This window comes from Lipotes vexillifer, unplaced genomic scaffold, assembly GCF_000442215.2.
Source record: "Lipotes vexillifer unplaced genomic scaffold, Lipotes_vexillifer_v1.1 scaffold1390, whole genome shotgun sequence".
Classification (NCBI taxonomy): Eukaryota; Metazoa; Chordata; class Mammalia; order Artiodactyla; family Lipotidae; genus Lipotes; species Lipotes vexillifer.
The window spans coordinates 20,286-38,836 of record NW_006789620.1 but is presented as its reverse complement, the minus strand read 5'-3'; the positions used below and the strand labels follow the sequence as shown (position 1 = coordinate 38,836).

Genomic DNA, 18,551 nt, shown 5'->3' with positions numbered 1-18,551 from the left:
CATTATTTGTGATTGATCTGTTCATATTTTCTATTTCTTTCTGGTCAGCCTTGGAAAATTGTACCTATTCAAGAATTTGTCCATTTCTCCATGGTTGTCCATTTTATTGGCATATAGTTGTTTGCAGTAGTCTCTTGTAATACTTTGTATTTCTGCAGTGTCAGTTGTGATTTCTCCTTTTTCATTTCTAATTTTATTGATTTGTGTCCTCTCCCTATTTTTCTAAATGAGTCTGGCTAAAGTTTTATCAATTTTGTTTATCTTCTCAAAGATTTTAGTTTTATTGATCTTTGCTATTGTTTTCTTCATCTCTATTTCATTTATTTCTGCTATGATATTTATGATTTCTTTCCTTCTACTGACTTTGGGTTTCCTTTTTTCTTCTTTCTCTACTTGCTCTGGTGTAAGTTTAGATTGTTTATTTGAGATTTTTCTTTTTTCTTGAGGTGAGATTGAATTGCTCTATACTTCCCTCTTAGAACTGCTTTTGCTGCATCCCATAGGTTTTGGGTTGTCATTTTTTTTTCATTTGTTTCTACATATTTCTTCAGTGATCTCTTGGCTATTTAGTAGCATGCTGTTTAGTCTCCAGGTATTTGTGTTTTGTATAGTTTTTTTTCCCCTGTAATTTACTTCTAGTCAGAAAAGATGCTTGATATGACTTCAGTTTTCTTAGATTATCCGAGGCTTGATTTGTGACCCAAGGAGTGATGTATCCTGGAGAATGTTCCGTGTGTACTTGAGAAGAAAGTGTATTCTGCCACATTTGGGTGGAATGTCCTATAAGTATCAATTAAACCTGTCTAGGCTATTGTGTCGTTTAAAGCTTGTGTTTCCTTATTTATTTTCTGTCTTGATGACTTGTGCATTGGTGTTACTATGGTGTTAGAGTCCCGTACTACTATTGTGTTACTGTTGATTTCCCCTTTTAAGGTGGTTAGCATTTACCTTATGTATTGACATGGTCCTATGTTGGGTGCATAAATATTTATAATTGTTATATCTTCTTCGTGGATTGATCTCTTGGACTCTTGTAACAGTCTTTATTTTAAAGTATTTTATCTGTTATGGATATTTGTACTCCAGCTTTCTTTTGATTTCCATTTGCACGGAGCACTTTTGCCTCCCTTCATTTTCAGTCTGTAATTGTCCCTAGATCTGAAGTGGGTCTCTTATAGACAGAATATATATGGGTGGTGTTTTTGTATCCATTCAACCAGTCTGTGTCTTTTGGTTGGGGCATTTAATCCATATATATTCAAGGTTATTATTGATATGTATGTTCCTATTATCATTTTCTTAGTTCTTTTGTGTTTGTTTTTGTTGGTATTTTTCTTCTCTTGTGTTTACCACCTAGAGAAGTTTCTTTAGCATATGCTGTAAAGCTGGTTTGGTGGTGCTGCATTCTCTTAACTTCGGTTGCCTGGAAAGCTTTTGGTTTCTCAGTTGAATCTGAATGAGATTCTTGCTGGGTAGAGTATTCTTGGTTGTAGGTTTTTCTCTTTCATCACTTTAAGTATATCCTGCCACTCCCTTCTGACCTGCAGAGTTTCTGCTGAAAAATCAGCTGATAACATTATGGGGATTCCTTTGTATGTTATTTTTTTGTGTTTCCCTTCCTGCTTTTAATATTTTCCTTTGAATTTAATTTTTCTTACTTTGATTTATTTTTACATCTTTATTGGAGTATACTTGCTTTACAATGGTGTGTTAGTTTCTGCTCTATAACAAAGCGAATCAGCCATACATATACACATGTTCCCATATCTCTTCCCTCTTGTGTCTCCCTCCCTCCCACCCTCCCTATCCCACCTCTCCAGATGGTCACAAAGAACCGAGCTGATCTCCCTGTGTGATGCGGCTGCTTCCCACTAGCTATCTACCTTATGTTTTGTAGTGTATATATGTCCATGCCTCTCTCACTTTGTCACAGCTCACCCTTCCCCCTTCCCACATCCTCAAGTCCATTCTCTAGTAGGTCTGTGTCTTTATTCCTGTCTTACCCCTAGGTTTTTCATGACATTTTTTCCTTAAATTCCATATATATGTGTTAGCATGTGGTATTTGTCTTTCTCTTTCTGCCTTAATTCACTCTGTATAACAGACTCTAGGTCTATCCACCTCATTACAAATAGCTCAATTTCGTTTCTTTTTATGGCTGAGTAATATTCCATTGTATATATGTGCCACATCTTCTTTATCCAGTCATCCAATGATGGACACTTAGGTTGTTTCCATCTCCAGGCTATTGTAAATAGACTTGCAATGAATATTTTGGTACATGACTCTTTTTGAATTATGGTTTTCTCAGGGTATATGCCCAGTAGTGGGAGTGCTGGGTCATATGGTAGTTCTATTTGGAGATTTTAAGGAACCTCCATACTGTTCTCTATAGTGGCTGTACCAATTCACATTCCCACCAGCAGTGCAAGAGTGTTCCCTTTTCTCCACACCCTCTCCAGCATTTATTCTTTCTCGATTTTTTGATGATGGCCATTCTGATCGGTGTGAGATGATATTTCAGCAGTTTTGATTTGCATTTCTCTAATGATTAATGATGTTGAGCATTCTTTCATGTGTTTGTTGGCAGTCTGTATATCTTCTTTGGAGAAATGTCTATTTAGGTCTTCTGCCCATTTTTGGATTGGTTTGTCTGTTTTTTGTTATTGAGATGAATGAATTGCTTATAAATTTCGGAGATTAATCATTTGTCAGTTGCTTCATTTGCAAATATTTTCCCCCATTCTAAGGGTTGTCGTTTGGTCTTGTTTATGCTTTCCTTAGCTGTGCAAATGCTTTGAAGTTTCATTAGGTCCCATTTGTTTATTTTTGTTTTTATTTCCATTTCTCTAGGAGGTGGGTCAAAAAGGATCTGGCTCTGATTTATGTCATAGAGTGTTCTGCCAACGTTTTCCTCTAAGAGTTTGATAGTTTCTGGCCTTACATTTAGGTCTTTAATCAATTTTGAGCTTATTTTTGTGTATGGTGTTAGGGAGTGATCTAATCTCATACTTTTACATGTACCTGTCTAGTTTTCCCAGCACCACTTATTGAAAAGGCTGTCCTTTCTCCACTGTACATTCCTGCCACCTTTATCAAAGATAAGGTGACCATATGTGTGTGCGTTTATCTCTGGGATTTCTATCCTGTTCCATTGATCTATCTTTCTCTTTCTGTGCCAGTACCATACTGCCTTGATTACTGTAGCTTTGTAGTATAGTCTGAAGTCAGGGAGCCTGATTCATCCAGCTCCGTTTTTCGTTCTCAAGATTGCTTTGGCTATTCGAGGTCTTTTGTGTTTCCATACAAATTGTGAAATTTTTTGTTCTAGTTCTGTGAAAAATGCCAGTGGTAATTTGTTAGGGACTGCATTAAATCTGTAGATTGCTTTGGGTAGTAGAGTCATTTTCACAGTGTTGATTCTTCCAATCCAAGAACATGATATATCTCTCCATCTATTTGTATCAGCTTTAATTTCTTTCATCAGTGTCTTATAATTTTCTGCGTACAGGTCTTTTGTCTCCTTAGGTAGGTTTATTCCTAGATATTTTATTCTTTTGTTGCAATGGTAAATGGGAGTGTACTTGATTTCACTTTTAGATTTTTCATCATTAGTCTATAGGAATGCCAGAGATTTCTGTGCATTAATTTTGTATCCTGCTCCTTTAGCAAATTCATTGATTAGCTCTAGTAGTTTTCTGGTAGCATCTTTAGGATTCTCTAGGTATAATATCATGTCATCTGTAAACAGTGACAGCTTTACTTCTTCTTTTCCGATTTGGATTCCTTTTATTTCTTTTTCTTCTCTGATTGCTGGGGCTGAAACTTCCAAAACTCTGTTGAATAAGAGTGGAGAGAGTGGGCAACCTTGTCTTGTTCCTGATCTTAGTGGAAATGCATTCACTTTTTCACCATTGAGGACGATGTTAGCTGCAGGTTTGTCATATATGGCCTTTATTATGTTGAGGAAAGTTCCCTCTATGCCTACTTTCTTCAGGGCTTTTATCATAAATGGGTGTTGAATTTTGTCGAAAGCTTTCTCTGCATCTATTGAGACGATCCTATGGTTTTTCACCTTCAATTTGTTAATATGGTTTATCACATTGATTGATTTGCATATATTAAAGAATCCTTGCCTTCCTGGAATAAACCCCACTTTATCATGGTGTATGATCCTTTTAATGTGCTGTTGGATTCTGTTTGCTAGTATTTTGTTGAGGATTTTTGCATCTATGCTCATCAGTGATATTGGCCTGTAGTTTTCTTTGTTTGTGACATCCCTGTCTGGTTTTGGTATCAAGGTGATGGTGGCCTCATAGAATGAGTTTGGGAGTGTTCCTCCCTCTGCTATATTTTGGAAGAGTTTGGGAAGGATAGGTGTTAACTCTTCTATAAATGTTTCATAGAATTCGCCTGTGAAGCCATCTGGCACTGGGCTTTTGTTTGTCGGGAGATTTTAAATCACAGTTTCAATTTCAGTGCTTGTGATTGGGCTGTTCATATTTTCTATTTCTTCCTGATTCAGTCTTGGCAGGTTGTGCATTTCTAAGAATTTGTCCATTTCTTCCAGGTTGTCCATTTTATTGGCATAGAGTTGCTTGTAGTAATCTCTCATGACCTTTTGTATTTCTGCAGTGTCAGTTGTTACTTCTCCTTTTTCATTTCTAATTCTATTGATATGAGTCTTCTCCCTTTTTTTCTTGATGAGTCTGGCTATTGGTTTATCAATTTTGTTTATCTTCTCAAAGAACCAGCTTTTAGTTTTATTGATCTTTGCTATCGTTTCCTTCATTACTTTTTCCTTTATTTCTGGTCGTATTTATATGATTTCTTTCCTTCTGCTAACTTTTGGGTTTTTTATTCTTCTTTCTCTAATTGCTTTAGGTGCAAAGTTAAGTTTTTTATTCGAGATGTTTTCTGTTTCTTAATGTAGGAGTGTATTGCTATAAACTTCCTTCTTAGAACTGCTTTTGCTGCATCCCATACTTTTTGGGTCATCTTGTCTCCGTTGTCATTTGTTTCCAGGTATTTTTTGATTTCCTCTTTGATTTCTTCAATGATCACTTCGTTATTAAGTAGTGTATTGTTTAGCCTCCATGTGTTTGTATTTTTTACAGATCTTTTCCTGTAATTGATATCTAGTCTCATAACGTTGTTGTCAGAAAAGATACTTGATACAATTTCAGTGTTCTTAAATTTATGAAGCCTTGATTTGTGACCCAAGATATGATCTATTCTGGAGAATGTTCCATGTGCACTTGAGAAGAATGTGTATTCTGTTGTTTTGGGATAGAATGGCCTATAAATATCCATTAAGTCCATCTTGTTTAATGTATCATTTAAAGCTTCTGTTTCCTTATTTATTTTTATTTTGGTTGATCTGTCCATTGGTGAAAGTGGGGTGTTATAATCCCCCACTATGAATGTGTTACTGTCGATATCCTCTTTTATCGCTGTTAGTATTTGCCTTATATATTGAGGTGCTCTAATGTTGGGTGCATAAATATTTACAATTGTTATATCTTCTTGGATCGATACCTTGGTCATCATGTAGTGCCTTTCTTTGTCTCTTCGAATACTTTTTATTTTAAAGTCTATTTTGTCTGATATGAGAGTTGCTACTCCAGCTTTCTTTTGGTTTCCACTTGCATGGAATATCTTTTTCCATCCCCTTAGTTTCAGTCTGTATGTGTCTCTAGGTGTGAAGTGGTAGCTCTTGTAGACAGTATATATATATGGGTCTTGTTTTTGTATCCATTCAGCAAATCTGTGTCTTTTGGTGGGAGCATTTATTCCATTTACGTTTAAGGTAATTATTGATATGTATGTTCCTATTCCCATTTTCTTAATTGGCTGGGGTTTGTTATCATAGGTCTTTCCCTTCTCTTTTGTTTCTTGCCTAGAGAAGTTCCTTTAGCATTTGTTGTAAAGCTGGTTTGGTGGTGCTGAACTCTCTCAGCTTTTGCTTGTCTGTAAAGGTTTTAATTTCTCCATCAAATCTCAAAGAGTTCCTTGCTTGGTAGAGTAATCTTGGTTGCAGGTTTTTCTCCTTCATCACTTTAAATATGTCCTGCCAGTCCCTTCTGGCTTGCAGAGTTTCTGCTGAAAGCTCAGCTGTTAACCTTATGGGGATTCCCTTGTGTGTTATTTGTTGTTTTTCCCTTGTTACTTTTAATAGGTTTTCTTTGTATTTAATTTTTGACAGTTTGATTAATATGTGTTTTGGCATGTTTCCTCTTGGAATTTTCCTGTATGCGACTCTGTGCTTCCTGGACTTGATTAACTATTTCCTTTCCCATATTAGGGATGTTTCCCACTAAAATCTCTTCAAATGTTTCCTCAGTCCCTTTTTTTTCTCTTCTTCTTCTGGAACCCCTATTATTCGAATGTTGGTGTGTTTAATGTTGTCCGAGAGTTCTCTGAGATGGTCCTCAGTTCTTTTCATTCTTTTTTCTTTATTCTGCTCTGGAGTAGTTATTTCCATTATTTTGTCTTCCTGGTCACTTATCCGTTCTTCTGCCTCAGCTATTCTGCTATTGATCCTATCTGGAGTATTTTCAATTTCATTTATTGTGTTGTTCATCATTGTTTGTTTCATCTTTTGTTCTTCTAGGTCCTAGCTAAATGTTTCTTGCATTTTCTCTATTCTGTTTCCAAGATTTTCAATCATCTTTACTAATTCAGAATTATTCTAAATTCTTTTTCAGGTAGACTGCCTATTTCCTCTTCATTTTTTAGGTCTGGTGGGTTTTCATCTTGCTCCTTCAACTGCTGTGTGGTTTTCTGTCTTCTCATTTTGCTTATCTTACTGTGTTTGGGGTCTTTTTTTTTGCAGGCTGCCGGTTCGTAGTTCCCGTTGTTTTTTGCATCTGTCCCCAGTGGCTAAGGTTGGTTCAGTGGGTTGTGTAGGCTTCCTGGTGGAGGGGACTAGTGCCTGTGTTCTGGTGGATGAGCCTGGATCTTGTCTTTCTGGTGGGCAGGTACACATCTGGTGGTGTGTTTTGGGGTGTCTGTGGATTTATTATGATTTTAGGCAGCCTCTGTGCTAATGGATGGGGTTGCATTCCTGTCTTGCTAGATGTTTGGCATAGGGTGTCCAGCACTGTAGCTTGCTGCTCGTTGAGTGAAGCTGGGTGCTGGTGTTGAGATGGGAATCTCTGGGAGTTTTTCACCATTTGGTATTATGTGGAGCTGGGAGGTCTCTTGTGGACCAGTGTCCTGAAGTTGGCTCTCTCACCTCAGAGGCACAGCACTGACTCCTGGCTGCAGCACTAGGAGCCTTTCATCCACACTGCTCACAATAAAAAGGAGGAAAAGTTGAAAGGAATAATTAATAGAAGTAGAAAGAAAGAAAGAAAGAGAGAGAGAGAGAGAGAGAAAGAAAGAAAGAAAGAAAATAAGAAAGAAAGAAAGAAAGAAAGGAGGGAGGGAGGGAGGGAGGAGGGAAGGAAGGAAAAAAGAAAGAGAGAAGATAAAGTAAAATAAAGTAAGATAAAATATAATAAAGTTATTAAAATAAAAAAATAATTATTAAGAAAAACTATAAACAAAAATATGGAAGGATAGAACCCTAGGACAAATGGTGGAAGCAAAGGTATACAGACAAAATCTCACACAGAAGCATACACATACACACTCACAAAAAGAGGAAAAAAAGTGGAAAAAATAATGTATCTTTGCTCCCAAAGTCCACCTCCTCAATTTGGGATGATTCGTTGGCTATTCAGGTATTCCACAGATGCAGGGTACATCAAGTTGATTGTGGAGCTTTAATCCACTGTTTCTGAGGCTGCTGGGAGAGATTTCCCTTTCTCTTCTTTGTTCTCACAGCTCCCAGGGGCTCAGCTTTGGATATGGCCCCACCTCTGCGTGTAGGTCGCCTGAGGGCGTCTGTTCTTCGCTCAGAGAGGACGGAGTTAAAGGAGCAGCTGACTCGGGGACTCTGACTCACTCAGGCCTGGGGGAGGGAGGGGCACGGAGTGCGGTTCGAGCCTGCAGCGGCAGAGACCAGCGTGATATTGCACCAGCCTGTGGCACGCCGTGCGTTCTCCTGCTGATGTTGTCTCTGGATCATGGGACCCTGGCACTAGAGGGCTGCACAGGCTCCCCGGAAGAGGGGTGTGGATAGTGACCTGTGCTGGCACACAGGCTTCTTGGTGGTGGCAGCAGCAGTCTTAGTGTCTCCTGCACGTCTCTGGGGTCTGTGCTTTTAGCCACGGCTCACACCCATCTCTGGAGCTCCTTTAAGCAGTGTTCTTAATCCCCTCTCACCGCACACCAGGAAACAAAGAGGGAAGAAAAAGTCTCTTGCCTCTTCGGTAGGTCCAGGCTTTTTCCCGGACTCCCTCCCAGGTAGCCGTGGTGCACTTACACCCTGCAGGCTGTGTTCACGCCGCCAACTCCAGTCCTCTCCCTGCGTTCCGACAGAAGCCCAAGCCTCAGCTCCCAGCCCCGCCTACCCCGGCAGGTGAGCAGACAAGCCTCTCTGGCTGGTGAGTGCCCGTCGGCACCGATCCTCTGTGCGGGAATCTCTCCGCTTTGCCCTCCGCACCCCTGTTGCTATGCTCTCCTCCGCGGCTCTGAAGCTTTCCCCCTCTGCCACCCACAGTCTCAGCCCGCAAAGGGGCTTCCTAGTGTGTGGAAACCTTTCCTCCTTCACAGCTTCCTCCCACTTGTGCAGGTCCCGTCCCTATCCTTTTGTCTCTGTTTATTCTTTTTTCTTTTGCCCTACCCAGGTACTTTGGGAGTTTCTTGCCTTTTGGGAGGTCTAAGGTCTTCTGCCAGGGTTCAGTAGGTGTTCTGTAGGAGTTGTTCCACATGTAGATGTATTTCTGGTGTATCTGTGGGGAGGAAGGTGATCTCCATGTCTTACTCTTCTGCCATCTTTCCCTCGTCCCTGGGACAAGGTGGCCATCCCTAGTTTCTCATCAACATGATCTCAGGCACAAACCTCCTTGTTTTTCTGTTTTGTCTTTATGTTACTTGTTGACAGTCCCCAGGACTGTCGCGGCTTTGGCCGCCAGGGCCCCTCCAGAGCCCGCAGTCTCAGTGAGGCCGCCCTCCCCTCGGGCTCTGGGGAAGTTCCATGACGGCAGAGGGAAGACACCCTGAGCCAGGACTTCCAGCTCTGCGGAAACATGGGCTCTGCTCTGGGTGTTGTTACTTTGATTAATATGTGTCTCAGTGTGTTTTCCCTAGGGCTTAACCTGTATGGTCCTCTCTGTGCTTCCTGGACTTGGGTGACTACTTCCTTTCCCATGTTAGGGAAGTTTTTGACTATAATCTCTTTGAATATTTTCTCAGACGCTTTCTTTTTCTCTTTTTGTTCTGGGACCCCTATAATTCGAATCTTGGTGCATTTAGTGTCGTCCCAGAGGTCTCTGAAATTGTCTTCAATTCTTTTCATTCTTTTTTCTTTATTCTGCTCCTTGGCAGTTATTTCCACCATTTTGTCTTCCAGCTCACTTATTCGTTCTTCTGCTTCAGTTATTCTATTATTGATTCCTTCTACTGTATTTTTAAGTTCATTTAGTGTGTTGTCCATCTCTGTTTGTTTGTTCTTTAGTTCTTCTAGGTATTTGTTAAACATTTCTTGTATTTTCTTCATCCGGCCTCCATTCTATTTCCGAGATTCTGGATCATCTTTACTATCATTAATCTGAATCCCTTTTCAGGTAGGTGGCCTATAAATAAATTTCTTCATTTATTTGGTCTTGTAGGTTTTTACCTTGCTCCTTCATCTGTAACATATATTTTTGTCATCTCATTTTTCTTTTTTTTGGATGGGTGAGATTGTGTTCCTGTATTGCTGGCTGTTTGGCCTGAGGCTTCCAGCACTGGAGCTTGTAGGCTGTTGGATAAAGCCAGGTTTTGGTGCCAAGATGAGGACCTCTGGGAGACCTCACTCTGACGAATATTCCCTGGGGTCTTAAGTTCTATGTTAGTCCAGTGCTTCGGAAAGAAGCTCTCACCGCAGGAGCTCAGGCCCAACCCCTGGCCCATGAACGAATATCCCACAAGTTATGTGGGGTGGCAAAAAGATAAAAAAGGAGCAGAACAATAAGAAAGAGTAAAAAATAAAATAAGATTAGAAATCTAACAGATATATTAGAAAAAATAAAATTATATGTGAAACAACAAATGAGAGGTAAAAGAGAACTACAGTAGCAAAGAAGAGGGGAAAAAAAGCCAGAAAACGCCTTGGCTGTGGGGTGCAGAGCTTAGGCAGGGGCAGAGTTTAGGTGGTGAGTGGGGTCTAGGCTTAGGTCCCACGTAGCTGGAAAAGGCTCTGTGGGGGTGAGGGACGGGGCTTAGGCTCAGCACAGCTGGAGGTGTTCTGGAGTCCCTCTGGCCTCAGAGAGTGGAAGACCAGGCCCGGGACCCTAGCAGGGTCCCTGAGCCCGAGTGGGTGGGAGAAATCCTAGGCACATTCCTTCCGATCCTCTGATCCTGGAGAGTCCCTCCCCATTCACCTCTCCTCTTCTTCTCCCTGCTCCATCCTAAAACCCTAGGACCCACGCGGCCAGAGGGGGGCCCAGAAGGTGGGGGACCCGGCCCAGGACCCACGCAGGCTTCCTGGGGCCTGATAGGGCAGGGGAAACACTAGCCATGTTCTCACCTGATCCTCCAAACCCCTGAGGGTCCCTCCAGGAATGGGAACGCTTCCCCTGCCCCAGCCAACCCTCAGGGGCACTGGTCCAAACCGGTCTCCACTTCTTCCCACTCGCTCCCCACCACATCCTACCTGGTTGCTTGGGGCTTCCTCCCATCCCCCTGGGTGTCAAAGTCCTCCACCTGTGTGTGGTAGGTGCCCTAGTTGTGGGGAGACATGAACTCCACATCCTCCCTCTCCACCATCTTGACTCTGCACCTGAATCAATGGTAATTTAAATACTACATATATTGTGTCTTCTTTGACAGAGAAAGAGTTTAAAAAGCATGTACACCACCAATCAAAACAGTAAAATGTTGCATCCAATTTCAACAAAATCAGAAACATGTCTGTGAATCCTTGCCCATTGTATTTCCAAATTTGCCTACAGATCTTTCCTAATGCACCAGGTAAAGAACACAAGTCACTGGCATAAATATTTGATAGGTCACAGCAAAAAAAACAACTTTACAAGAACTTCAAATGATATATGGTAACAACCATGTCAGAACAAATGATAAAATCAGGAACAATACTGAAGAGTCTAGGTGGAACCAACCCAGGTGTTTGTTGGGCCTATGTCCAAAACCTAAGAGTTGCTATCTCTGGGTGGTAAGGGAAAAGGTCTTTTCTTCATTATTCTTTTCTGTATGTTTCATATGCTCTATATTGAGCATATACCACTTTTTAAATCAGAAAAAATATCTCTTAAAATTTGAGTGGACAACTTTTCATCATGAAGAGATGGGTAGCAGTAGGATGACTTTGGGCAAATGTGTCCAGATGGAAAAGCCTGGCATAATTGTCATATCTGTTTACCGAGAAATGGTCAGGCCTCTGCTCCTCCCATACAGGGTTGCATGTGATGTGGGAGACCACTAGCATCTTCTTTCCAGAACTCATCCCATTGTCCTTTTCCAGTTTGAACTTTATTTTTTTCTTTACCATGACAGACTTCTTGGGCTTGGGACTGGGGAAGAGCAGAGTGTAGCTCCAGGAGGGCTTCTGGATGTAGAATTTCTAGTTGGAGGAGTCGGGGTTCTCGGCCACATAGCACAGCCATGCCATCTGAATAAGCGAGGCTGCCACCAGGATCCGCTGGTTGAAATGCTTCTGCCTTTGCTTCTGCTGGACCTTCAGTGCAAAACCAGAGCCTAGAATTTCCACTGGGAGTGCAAAGGAGGAGATGGCAAAGACAGAAAAGCAAGAGGCCATAACTTCTGGACCCATGTCTGGGGCACCTTGTTACCATAGACAATGGTGGTGACCATGACCACCCCCCACACACAGGGCATCCGCGTAGCTGCCAAACTCGACTCGGCTGGATTCCTCCTTCATGGTGTCCTTCTTGGCTAGATACATAAAGTGGGAGGAGAAGATGAGGTCCAGAAAGCTGATACACAGGAATTCCTGGTGGAGGATGGACCATGGAGCCCAGCAACCCTGGCAGTCAACGTGCAGCATCCTCAGGATCTGGATGAAGCAGATGCCCCTGTTGGCCAAGGTGGCAAACACCTGCCCTTTAGAGCCCACTTAGAGGACAACCATGGAGGCCTTGGCAGCGATGAGGTCAATGATGGAAATGGGTTTCCAGGCAAAGTGCAGCTGGCCCCAGATGTCCCGTACTCACTGCAGCACCCTGCTGACCAGAGGTGGAGCACTTACTCCATCCCAAAGAACATGACCAGGACAATCTCCATCCAGAAGAGGGTCCCCGTGGCTTGGCAACATACAGCTCGACAGTGGACAGCATGCTGAAGATGTCAGACCAGGACAATGAGGAAGACAAAACACTTCCAGTTGGAGGTGCTGGAGGAAGTTGTAGACGGAGTCCTGGATGTGAGTGTGCATGAGCAGAGAGTGGTGTCCACTGAACACAGAGATGCAACACAAGGGTCGAGGCTCTGGGTCAGCCTTGGGCCAAGGTCAGCAGCAGGGGGCATGGTGGGGTGGGGTGATGGACCTGTAGAGTGCACTGCCAGTGGGGCCACCCTCGTCTAGTACCAGTGAGAATGGGCACTTCTTGGACAGCCCTGCGCTGTCCTCCCAAGCATCTGGCAGGTGGCCTCTGCCCCAGCACTTCCTCTTGGGCAGGGGTGGGGAGGAAGCTGCGGCCAGGGCCAGGCAGGGTCCACAATGGCATGCTGGCAAAAGGGGCTACAGAGTAGTGCAGCCGGCCACTGCTGCCAGCTGAGCTGTGGGGCCGCTGCCCACCCAGCCAGGGTGTGGGGGACAGAGCCAGGAAGTGTCAGATGACTTTTTAACTAACAAACTGCTTGTCTAAAATGTATTATTTCAGATTAAGTGGGCAAATATTGTAAAATGGAGTTTCCCAAATAAAGTAACAAAAAGCACATAGCTTTGAAGACTAAGAAAACAAACTTGTGGGCTTCATCCATCTTATGTGTATCTTATATTTATATCTTTGAAAGTACAAATTGCACATGATACAACAATTTCTTAGAGACACAGTTTCGTCATTATGTCACAATATGTGATCACAAGCATTTTTCTTCTCCAAGACAAATATCCAATAAACATTTTTATTGCCTGCTATATGTAAGACAAATGGTATTTCTTATGGTTAAACCTGACTTAACAATTCTTATACTTTAGACATTTACATTTGCCCAGACTTCTCAAGGTCTTCACAGTTATAAAGCTATTATCTAGTTATCCCATTACATCTCATTAAAAAACTAGTGGAACAAATCAAAGGTGAGAGGGGCCCTCCAGAACGAGCCGGAGAGGAGCAGAGGGTGTTTTCCCTGCCCACTCAGACACTGGGAGCCTGCTGAGTTCCCAGGCCAGTTCCCTGATATCCAAGGCCTCCCTTCCCTGCGGCTGCTTTGGTCCTGGGGGCATAGGAAGGAGGCTGAGGGGAGAACAAAAGAGGCAGGTGGGCGGTGCCCTCTGGGACAAACAGTGGAGGAGCAGAGGTCATTTGCCCTGGCAACGTGGGACCAGGAAACATGCTGGGCTCACAGGTGAGGTCCCCCACCCTCTGAGACCAGGGGTGGGGGGCATGCCTGGCCCCCTTCTGTTCTGTTGAGCCCAAGTCCCTCCCCCATGGCTTTTTCCAGCCCTGCGGGTCTTAAACATAGCCCCTGCCCACTGTCCAAACCACACCCTTGCTTAGACCCCACCCTAGGCCTTCCTTACCCCCTTTTTTTCTTTTCCCTCCTCTTCTTTTTTACTATTATGGTACTTTTGTACCTTCCAGTTGTTGATTCATCTATATTTTTATCTTTATATTCTTTCTAACATATCTGTTTCCTAGTCTAATTTTATTTTTTAATTTGTTATTGTTCCTTTTTTTTTTGCCACCACATGGGGCTTGCTAGATTTTGGTTCATGAGCCAGGGGCCAGGCCAAAGCTGCTGTGGTGGGAGCTCCAAGTCCAAATGACTGGACTAAAAGAGAACCTCAGACCCCAGGGAATATTCATCAGAGTGAGGGCTCACGGAGGTCCTCATCTCAGCACCAAGACCCAGCTCTACCCAACAGCCTACAAACTCCAGTGTTGGAAGCCTCAGGCCAAACAAGTAAGACAGGAACACAATCCTACACATAAAAAGAAAAAAAAATGAGATGACAAAAAAATAAGTCACAGATGAAGGAGGAAGGTAAAAACCTACAAGACCAAATAAATGAGGAGGAAATATGCAATCTACCTAAAAAAGAATTTAGAGTAATGACAGTAAAGATGATCCAGAATCTCAGAGACAGATTGGAGGCATGGATTGAGAAAATACAAGAAATGTTTAACAAATATCTAGAAGAACTAAAGAAGAAATAAACAGAGATGAACAACGCAATAAATGAAATGAAAAATACACTAGAAGAAATCAATAACAGAATAACTGAGGCAGAAGAACAAATAAGTGAGCTGGAAGACAAAACGGCGGAAATAACTGCCAAGGAGCAGAATAAAGAAAAAAGAATGAAAAGAATTGAAGACAATTTCAGAGAGCTTTGGGATGACACTAAATGCACCAACATTCGAATTATAGGGGTCCCAGAACAAGAAGACAAAAAGAAAGGGTCTGAGAAAATATTCAAAGAGATTATAGTCAAAAACTTCCCTAACATGGGAAAGGAAATAGTCACCCAAGTCCAGAAAGCACAGAGAGGACCATACAGGTTAAGCCCTAGGAAAAACACACCAAGACACATATTAATCAAAGTAACAAAAATTAAATTCAAAGAAAAATATTAAAAGCAGGAAGGGAAAAACAAAAAATAACGTACAAAGGAATCCCCATAAGGTTATCAGCTGATTTTTCAGCAGAAACTCTGCAGGTCAGAAGGGAGTGGCAGGATATACTTAAAGTGATGAAAGAGAAAAACCTACAACCAAGAATACTCTACCCAGCAAGGATCTCATTCAGATTCGACTGAGAAACCAAAAGCTTTCCAGACAGCTGAAGCTACGAGAATTCAGCACCACCAAATCAGCTTTACAACATAGGCTAAAGAAATTTCTCTAGGTGGAAAACACAAGAGAAGAAAAAGACCAACAAAAACAAACATAAAGGAACTAAGAAAATGATAATAGGAACATACATATCAATAATAACCTTGAATATAAATGGATTAAATGCCCCAACCAAAGACACAGACTGGCTGAATGGATACAAAAACAAGACCCATACATATGCTGTCTATAAGAGACCCACTTCAGATCTAGGGACACCTACAGACTGAAAGTGAAGGGATGGAAAAAGGTATTCTATGTAAATGGAAATCAAATGAAAGCTGGAGTAGCAATACTTGTATCAGATAAAATAAACTTTTAAATAACGACTGTTATAAGAGATAAAGAAGGACACTACATAATGATCAAAGGATCAATCAAAGAAGATATAACAATTATAAATGTTTATGCAGCCAACATAGGAGCACCTCAATACATAAGGAAAATGTTAAAAACCATGAAAGAAGAAATTGACAGTAACGTAATAATAGTGGGGGACACAGTTACGCTAATGGACAGACCATCCAAACAGAAAATAAAAAAGGAAACACAATCTTTAAATGACACAATAGACCAGATAGATTTAGTTGATATTTATAAAACATTCCACCCAAAAGTGGCAGAATACACTTTCTTCTCAAGTGCACACAGAACATTCTCCAGGATAGATCACACCTTGGGTCACAAATCAAGCCTCTGAAAATTTAAGAAAACTGAAATCGTATCAAGCATCTTTTCTGATTACAAATCAATTACAGGGAAAAAACTATACAAAATACAAATACTTGGAGACTAAACAGTATGCTACTAAATAACCAAGAGATCAATGAATACATAGAAACAAATGAACAAAAACACGGCGACCCAAAACCTATGGAATGCAGCAAAAGCAGTTCTAAGAGGGAAGTATAGAGCAATTTAATCTCACCTAAAGAAAAAAGAAAAATCTCAAATAAACAATCTAACCTTACACCAGAGCAAGTAGAGAAAGAACAAAGAAAATCCAAAGTCAGTAGAAGGAAAGAAATCATAAATATCATAGCAGAAATAAATGAAATAGAGATGAAGAAAACAATAGCAAAGATCAATAAAACTCAAATCTCGTTCTTTGAGAAGATAAACAAAATTGAGAAACCCTTAGCCAGACTCATTAAGAAAAAAAGGGAAAGGACGCAAATCAATAAGATTAGAAATGAAAAAGGAGAAATCACAACTGACACTGCAGAAATAGAAAGGATTACAAGAGACTACTACAAACAACTATATGTCAATAAAATGGACAACAACTAAGAAATGGACAAATTTTTGGAAAGGTACAATTTCCCAAGACTGAACCAGGAAGAATTAGAAACAGACTTATCACATGGAATGAAATTGAAACTGTAATTAAAAACCTTTCAAAAAACAAAAGCCCAGGACCAGATGGCTTCACAGGCAAATTCTATCAAACATTTAGAGAAGAGCTAACACTGATCCTTCTCAAACTCTTCCAAAAAATTGCAGAGGGAGAAACACTCCCAAATTCATTATACGAAGACACCATCAGCCTGATACCGAAACCAGAAAAAGATATCACAAAAAAAGAAAATTATAGACAAATATCACTGATGAACATAGATGTAAAAATCCTGAACAAAATACTAGCAAACAGAATCCAACAACACATTAAAAGGATCATACACCATGATCAAGTGGGATTTATCCCAGGGATGCAAGGATTCTTCAATATATGCAAACCAATCAATATGATACACCATATTAACAAAGTAAGGAATAAACACCCTATGATCACCTCAATAGATGGTGAAAAAGCTTTTGACAAAATTCAACACCCATTTATGATAAAAACTCTCCAGAAAGTGGGCATAGAGGGAACCTACCTCCACATAATAAGGGCCATATATGACAAACCTACAGCAACCATCATACTCAATGGTGAAAAACTGAAAGCATTTCCACTAAGATCAGGAACAAGACAAAGATTTCCACTCTTGCCACTCTCATTCAGCATAGTTTTGGAAGTCCTAGCCACGGCAGAGAAGAAAAAGAAATAAAAGGAATCCAAATTGGAAAAGAAGTAAAAGTGTCAGTGTTTGCAGATGACATGATACTATACACAGATAATGCTAAAGATGCTACCAGAAAACTACTAGAACTAATCAATGAATTTGGTAAGGTTTCAGGATACAAATTTAATGCACAGAAATCTCTGGCATCCCTATACATCAACAAAGAAAAATCAGAAAGAGAAATTAAGGAAACAATCCCATTTACCATCACTACAAAAAGAATAAAATACCCAGGAATAAACCTGCCTAAGGAAGGGAAAGACTTGTACTCAGAAAACTATAAAACACTGATGAAACAAATCAAAGATGACACAAACAGATGGAGAAATATACCATGTTCTTGGACTGGAAGAATCAATATTATGAAAATGACAATACTACCCAAAGCAATCTACAGATTCAATGCAATCCGTATGAAATTACCAATGGCATTCTTCACAGAATTAGAACAAAAAATTTACAATTCATATAGAAACACAAAAGAGTCCAAATAACCAAAGAAATCTTGAGAAAGAAAAAATGGAGTTGGAGGAATCAGGCTCCCCAACTTCAAACTATACCACAAAGCTCCAGTAACCAAGACAGTGTGGTACTGGCACAAAAGCAGAAATATAGATCTATGGTACAGGATAGAATACCCAGAGATAAACCCATGTATATGTGGTCACCTAATTTACGACAAAGGAGGTAAGAACATACAATGTAGAAAAGACCGCCTCTCCAATAAGTTGTGCCGGGAAACTGGATAGCTACATGTAAAAGAATGAAATTAGAATACTACCTCACACCATACACAAAAATAAACTCCAAATGGATTAAAGACCTAAATGTAAGATCTGACACTATAAAACTCTTAGAGGAAACCATAGGAAAAACACTCTTTGGCATAAACCACAGCAAGATCTTTTTTGACCCACCTCCTAGAGTAATGGAAATAAAAACAAAAATAAATAAATGGGACTTAATTAAACTTAAAAGTTTTTGTACAGAAAAGGAAACCATAAACAAGACAAAAAGACAACCCTCAGAATGGGAGAAAATATTTGCAAATGAAACAACAGACAAAGGATTAATCTCCAAAATATACAAAACAGCTCATGGAGCTCAATATCAAAAAAACAAATAATCCAATCCAAAAATGGGCTGAAGATCTAAATAGACATTTCATTAAGGAAGACATACAGATGGCCAAGAGGCACATGAAAAGATGCTCAATGTCACTAATAGAGAAATGCAAATCAAAAGTACAATGTGGGGCTTCCCTGGTGGGGCAGTGTTTGAGAGTCCACCTGCTGATGCAGGGGACACGGGTTCGTGCCCCAATCCGGGAAGATCCCACATGCCACGGAGCGGC

The 18,551-nt window shown here is 40.8% G+C and overlaps 1 pseudogene; it reads right to left on the bottom strand.

Moving 5' to 3' along the window:
* Positions 1-11,359: 11,359 nt before the first annotated feature.
* Positions 11,360-18,551, bottom strand: part of LOC103069576 (potassium voltage-gated channel subfamily KQT member 1 pseudogene) — a 20,283-nt pseudogene continuing 13,091 nt past the window's right edge.